This window comes from Tachypleus tridentatus, chromosome 12 (genome assembly GCF_004210375.1).
Source record: "Tachypleus tridentatus isolate NWPU-2018 chromosome 12, ASM421037v1, whole genome shotgun sequence".
In the NCBI taxonomy this organism is placed as follows: Eukaryota; Metazoa; Arthropoda; class Merostomata; order Xiphosura; family Limulidae; genus Tachypleus; species Tachypleus tridentatus.
In genome coordinates, this window is record NC_134836.1 from 972,146 (window position 1) to 978,145 (window position 6,000).

The 6,000-nt window shown below is 33.1% G+C and overlaps 1 protein-coding gene across 2 annotated transcripts in view; it reads left to right on the forward strand.

The window, feature by feature from the left end:
- Positions 1-4,872, forward strand: part of LOC143233362 (insulin gene enhancer protein ISL-1-like) — a 145,573-nt gene extending 140,701 nt beyond the window's left edge. The window contains exons 8-9 of one of the 2 annotated variants that reach the window (XR_013018110.1): positions 686-934; positions 3,284-4,872. The gene's annotated coding sequence lies outside the window, so the exon portion shown is untranslated. The remainder of the gene's footprint in view (positions 1-685; positions 935-3,283) is intronic. The other variant, XR_013018112.1, reaches the window with a different exon arrangement.
- Positions 4,873-6,000: the final 1,128 nt, after the last annotated feature.

Below are 6,000 nucleotides of genomic sequence, written 5' to 3' on the forward strand. Positions count from 1 at the left end.
GCACAAGAATGTCAGCGTACAATCCGCATAATTGTCCTTTATGATGCATTAAGGGTACCATCCCACGGGATTGAGGCAGGTACCTCCAGTAATGCTAATTTTCTACCTACACCATACGTGCCACGTTTCTGTATGAAAGTCTTATTGGATCTGGTTGCAGTTTCTCCTCAACTGCTGTTTGCAAGGTGAACAGTGAAGCGCAACTTATCTGTAAAAGGAAAAGCTGATACATATGGCTTGACCCAATGGAACACAATTAAAGTAAATTGTTTCATGTTTTTGGGCCAGTTTAAAAACATCTCGTTTAATATTTTGCAAGTAGGTTGTCTTTGTGAAGTCTATCTAGGAACTGACATGACAAGATGCGACTGCGAAAAACCCATTCGGTCTTTTAATAGCTACTATAGAACTGCAGTGAGCCATAAAAGACAGATACTTACTGGTCGTCTGCTTCTATTGTGAAATGATCTTTATTATTTAATACAAAGCAACTGTAAGTCATGTAACATATTTTTCTTATTATTTGATTGGTAATCATATTACCATAGCATTAATTATTTTATATAATAAGAATTATTACATGACTAATTGAATATACCCTGTCTTGTTCTTCTGTTTACAGTCTTCTGAATAATTATGTTTTTTATTGAAATTATTTTATTTATTTGTTGAATTTATTGCAAAGGTACTTTAGAGCTATTTGCTGTAACTGAGACTGATTTTGAAGTCATACACTAGAGGGATGTCATCAGTCAACACCAGCCACCTTAACTCTTGTCCTCTTTTGTCAAAAGCTAATGAGAAGGATTGACCATCACATAAGAGTGTTCACAGGGCTGAAAGGACGATATGCTTGATGATGGTATTCGATCCTGAAACCCTTGACCATCAAGAATTGCGAGGCCCAAATATTTCTACTGCGTCAAACAGCTACGTAAGTCATGACATCATAATTTTTATTTGTCTTAAAACTTTCTCCTGTTTTTCCCTTCCTTCTAACTTTTGTTAATATATTTAGGCAGTTTAATTTGTCACACGGTTCTTTAACTTAATGTAAGCTCTATGCCTTTAATGTCTAGAAGAATAAATGTACAGAGAAAATCTCCAATCTTTGAATACGATCATCAACGACATTTAAATATTTGTTTCACGTGATGCTATTTATAATGAAATAAATTGACAATTGTATTTCTTTGGTTTATTTTAGTTTTTAGTTTTTCAACTGAACTAATATACTCATGCACAAAATTTCTTAAAAATGTCTTTCAATTTCAAAGGATCTCGTCCTTTCAGCCGTTGGAGCGTTATAATGTGATAGTCAATCCCACTGTTCGTTGGTAAAAGAGTAGCCCAAGAGTTGGTGGTGGGTGGTGATGACTACCTGCCTTCGTCTTACGCTGCTAAATTAAGGACGGCTAACGCAGATAGCCCTCGTATAGGTTTGCGCGATATTTAAAAAAACACAACATTCTTTCATGGGCAGAGATTTCAGAAGTTTTTTGCTTTCTTTCTATTCAGTTTTCATGCTTCCAGACTGTAGACACATTTTTCAATGAACAAGTAATAGCCTATATTCCACCTTGTTTACTTTTCACTCGTGAACATTGTATTTAATTCGTTGTGGAATACACCACAACGAAATTAGTGGACTGCGATTATGCTTTTCTGGTTTACTTCCAAATCTACTTTTACTTGTTGGCCCGGCATGACCATGTGGTTTAAGACACTCGATTCGTAATCTGAGGGTCGCGGGTTCGAACCTCCATCACACCAAATATGCTCGCCATTTCAGACGTAGGAGCGTTATAATGTTTCAGTCAATCTCCCTATTCGTTGGTAAAAGAGTAGCCCAAGAGTTGGCGGTGAGTGGTGATGATTAGCTGCCTTCCCTCTAGTCTTACATTGTTAAATTAGGGACGGCTAGCATAGGTAGTCCTCCTGCAGCTTTGCGCGAAATACTAAAAAAAAAACAAAATTTTTGCTTGACATTTCTAACATATTCATAGATTAAAGAAACAAGAACCGAGTTTGTTGTCATCGCAACGCTAGGTGTCTCCTTTTTCTCAATCACGTGACAAAGCAGAAGAGGCTCTGCTTTGACAAAGAATACTTCCCAGAAGTTTGTGATAGAAGTCGGAATGTACAACGGAAAAATTATAAGAAAATATTTAATGAAATTATCTTAATTTAACCAGAATCCGACTGCCTTTTCAGGTATTTTGGGAATTATTCCTGTATTATATTAAGTTTTTTTTTTATGGGGATTGAACACTATAAACATGCTAGACTTGAGATTGAATAACAAACCCAGACATTAAAATGATAACAAAAACGATTTTGTGTTCGTAGAGTGGAATGTGACCAATGTCTGTACTTATGTATTGTTTGTCTATCTTTTTATCTGTTTCTCCAACTATGTCTCTGTCATTATTTCACAACAGACGACACATATTCATACAATAGTATATAAAAAACATAAAGCACTGACGCACACTATTAGTGCTTTTAGATCTATTTACTAGTTAACTGATGACAAAGTATCATTTAATATTTCTGTTTGTAATCGTTATGAGTACAACTAGCGTACATAACTATAGCTCTAAATTTTGAGGAGTAGTACAAAATATTTTGCCAGAATATACCATAGTATCACTAGTGATTTTATTTTACGTGTATTAAAAGGGTGAACAATCTTAAAGTTTATAAATGTTCGACAACAATATAAACTCGAGCAGTTAAAAACCCTTGTAAATACAAAAGGACTAACAGTACAACTTATTTAGTCAGAATATTAAGCGTATCACTTCAGTCTCTTAACTAAAATAATGTTGGAAATGTTCGTTTTGTATTTGTAATTGTTGTTATTTTTTTATTTGTCAAATGTACTGATTTGATTTTTGTTTAATTAAGAATACGTAATCGTTACGTCTGAAGTTAATGGCTTCTTTGTCATTGCAAATTCATTTTCGTTTTAGTTTTGTATATCCTGTTATTAACCATAATAAAATACCATTAATAAAGCTGTAAAACATCATTTAACATACACACACTCGACATTAGTATGAATGTCTTAGAAACGACAACGGTTATTAACAAATCATTGTTTCTCAAATATTGAACTTCAGAAGATTGTATTGACAAATGCACAGATGGACACTTGAAAATGAGAATTATAGTATACGTTATCCATATCTTATTCACAAGCCTTGTATGTGTCGGAATTTCAAATGCTTTTGTCGAAGACTAATTTATAACAAATATCTACTATTTATTTTCTATACAGGATACTTTAAGAAGAAGTTACTTTAAGCAGATTTGTTGACAACAGGTCCAGTTGCTCGCACTGGTAAGAAGACACATAATAACCATCGTCAAATGATGGTTTAGATAATAAAGGTTTTGTGTTGGTTATTACACGAGTGTTTTTCTTTGTAGTCGTTGTTTCGTGGAACCAAATAAACTCATTACATTTTTCATATCTCCAGCTATCGATTTAGAGTTAGGCTATCACTGAAGTTAATTTCTTATAGAAATATTAAAATGTTGTAGAATTATGTATTATTTTGAGGTACGATTTATAATTTCATTCATTTTCCAAATTTAAGAAAAGAAACGCATACAAATCACACTGTAATTAAAGAGTGCTTGAATGTTTTATTAAGTATGAAGTTTGAAATTTCTAAATGTTCAACCATAGAAGTGATTTTTTAAACAAAGAACATCCTGCGAGAAACAGTAACACGTTGTTGATGCACTGAAGGAAGATCTCAGCACAGCCTACGATGAACTGCGACAAGAAGGAAGAAACAGGAACGGCATGTCAAACAGAACGACCAACCTCTTGTCAGGATCCTGAAGAACCGCAATGGGCGTGGGTTGAAAATATCATTCTGCCCCCCCCCTCTCCATCACGTTAAGTAGGGGGGCGGGTCAGCTAACACTCCAGAGAATAGTGGCGGCAAGCTTTTATCTTTCTTGCTGTTGTTCTGATAACTGAATTCACGTAAAAAGAAAAAAATAATAAAGAGAAAGAAGAAACCGTGCCTGGCACACATAATAGATTATGTTTAATTTAGACAAATTCAGCTAAGAAGTAAAGTCAGCGTTTCCCTTGCACGGTTAGTTTTAAAAATATTATATGCATTTTTGTAATCCAATAGGACTTTCTACAAACATGAAGACTCACTTTTGTTTGGTTACTTTGATTGCGGTCAAGACGATAAGTAAGAGTGTCCCTGCAGATCAGAGTTGCATAAAAGAAATGTTAAAAAAATATGTTTGTGCCAATTTGTTGCAGTATTTCCGAGTAGAATATAGGCTTAATGTTTAAATTCAGGTTAAGTAGTTAGCACAAAGGATCACCTATAAAAGTTGTAATATTTTCAAAACAAGGCCCAAAACTATAGTGCCTTCGAATAGCCTCATGTTTAAATCGTTCTTACCAAACAGTTATTGTCGGTCAAACTCAGCGTCCAGTTTTAGTAAAACTGTTTATTGGTCCAATGTCATAAAACGATACACACCGGGACTAATCGTATCCGTTCTCATATGGGGTCATTTATTTGCTTCTAGTGGTTGAAGTGCTAAATGATTTGTCGCACAGGACAGCTGTTATAGTCCGGAACTCCAAAAAATATGAGTGAAAATACGTAATAACATAATTTAGTTTCGTTTGGACTAGCTTTGTGAATGCAAAGGAATGATTTATGTGACAATTACAAATATTATTTGATATATATTTTTATATCTTCATACAGTTCTTTACCTTTTATAGCAATGTGTACGGATGTTCACTCTATGGTGAGAATTGTATATAAAACATTTGTCACTAGTTTGTTCTTACTGGGTTATTTTTTAGTTCTGATGTATTATTCATGTATGTATTAATAGGATTAATAAACGACTTTACAACAATATAGTTACTATTCCTTTTTTATTAGGCACTCAACGTTTCGTCTCACAGCTCCTTCAGGAGTTATGATTTGTGTTTAATGTAACGCTTCTGAACAAGCTATAAAGCTACTTTGTGAAACAAATATATATATAAATATTCTGATATCATGTACTGTGTGAGTGGGAAATATATATTCGCAACATGGGAATTTAAATTATATGATATTAGTTTGTGAGTGAGAAGTTTAGACTATTATATTTTGAAAAGTATATTATTAGTAGGTGAATGAAAAGGATATTATGTTAACTTAAGTAAGAAGTCTTTATCATTAATGTGTGGTCAAAAAGGATATGACGTAAGTCTGAAAGTAAGAGAAGTATATTATTTTGATACCAATTAAAAATATATTTTTTTAGTTCGTGAATGAAAGATTCACGTAGTTAGTATGTAGCTGATACGAATATGTTAGTAATCTGTGAATGAAAATGATATGATATCAGTATTTTATCCCGAACTATGTATGCTCCGTTAGCATACTAATCCGAAGTATATACCTATGATGTGAGAAGACAAACAAACATGCCTCTCCTTTCACACAGAAGTATACACCGATGATGTAATAAAACAAACAAATATGCCTATCCTTTCACACAGAAAAAAAAAACGCTGTGTGTTTTGGAAAATAGTAAAACGTCTATTGTTATTTGTTAGTATGGGATACCTTTAGAAATAAAGCTGTAATAGTGATTATAAATATTTTAAACTAATGTTTAGTTTGGTTGTAGAAGGTGGATAAGAAATGTTTGTATTTAACATGTTAAGAAGAAGCATCTACGCCATTTTATGATAAGAAACGTGTATAGTTAGCAGTAAGTTATTTAGTGTTGATTAATAAATATTGTAAGTTATAAATGGCAATACTTTTACCATACAGTACGTATGTGATAGGCTCTAGAAAGAGTTCTGAGGAAGAACTGTGTATATTTATAATTGTATAATCGAAATTATGTAATACCAGCTTTGAAAGTAAAATGTATGCGTTCAATTTATTCAACTGTATAAAATGTTCAGTTGTTTTTGCTTTATTTGTATGCTGAGAAGGTGAC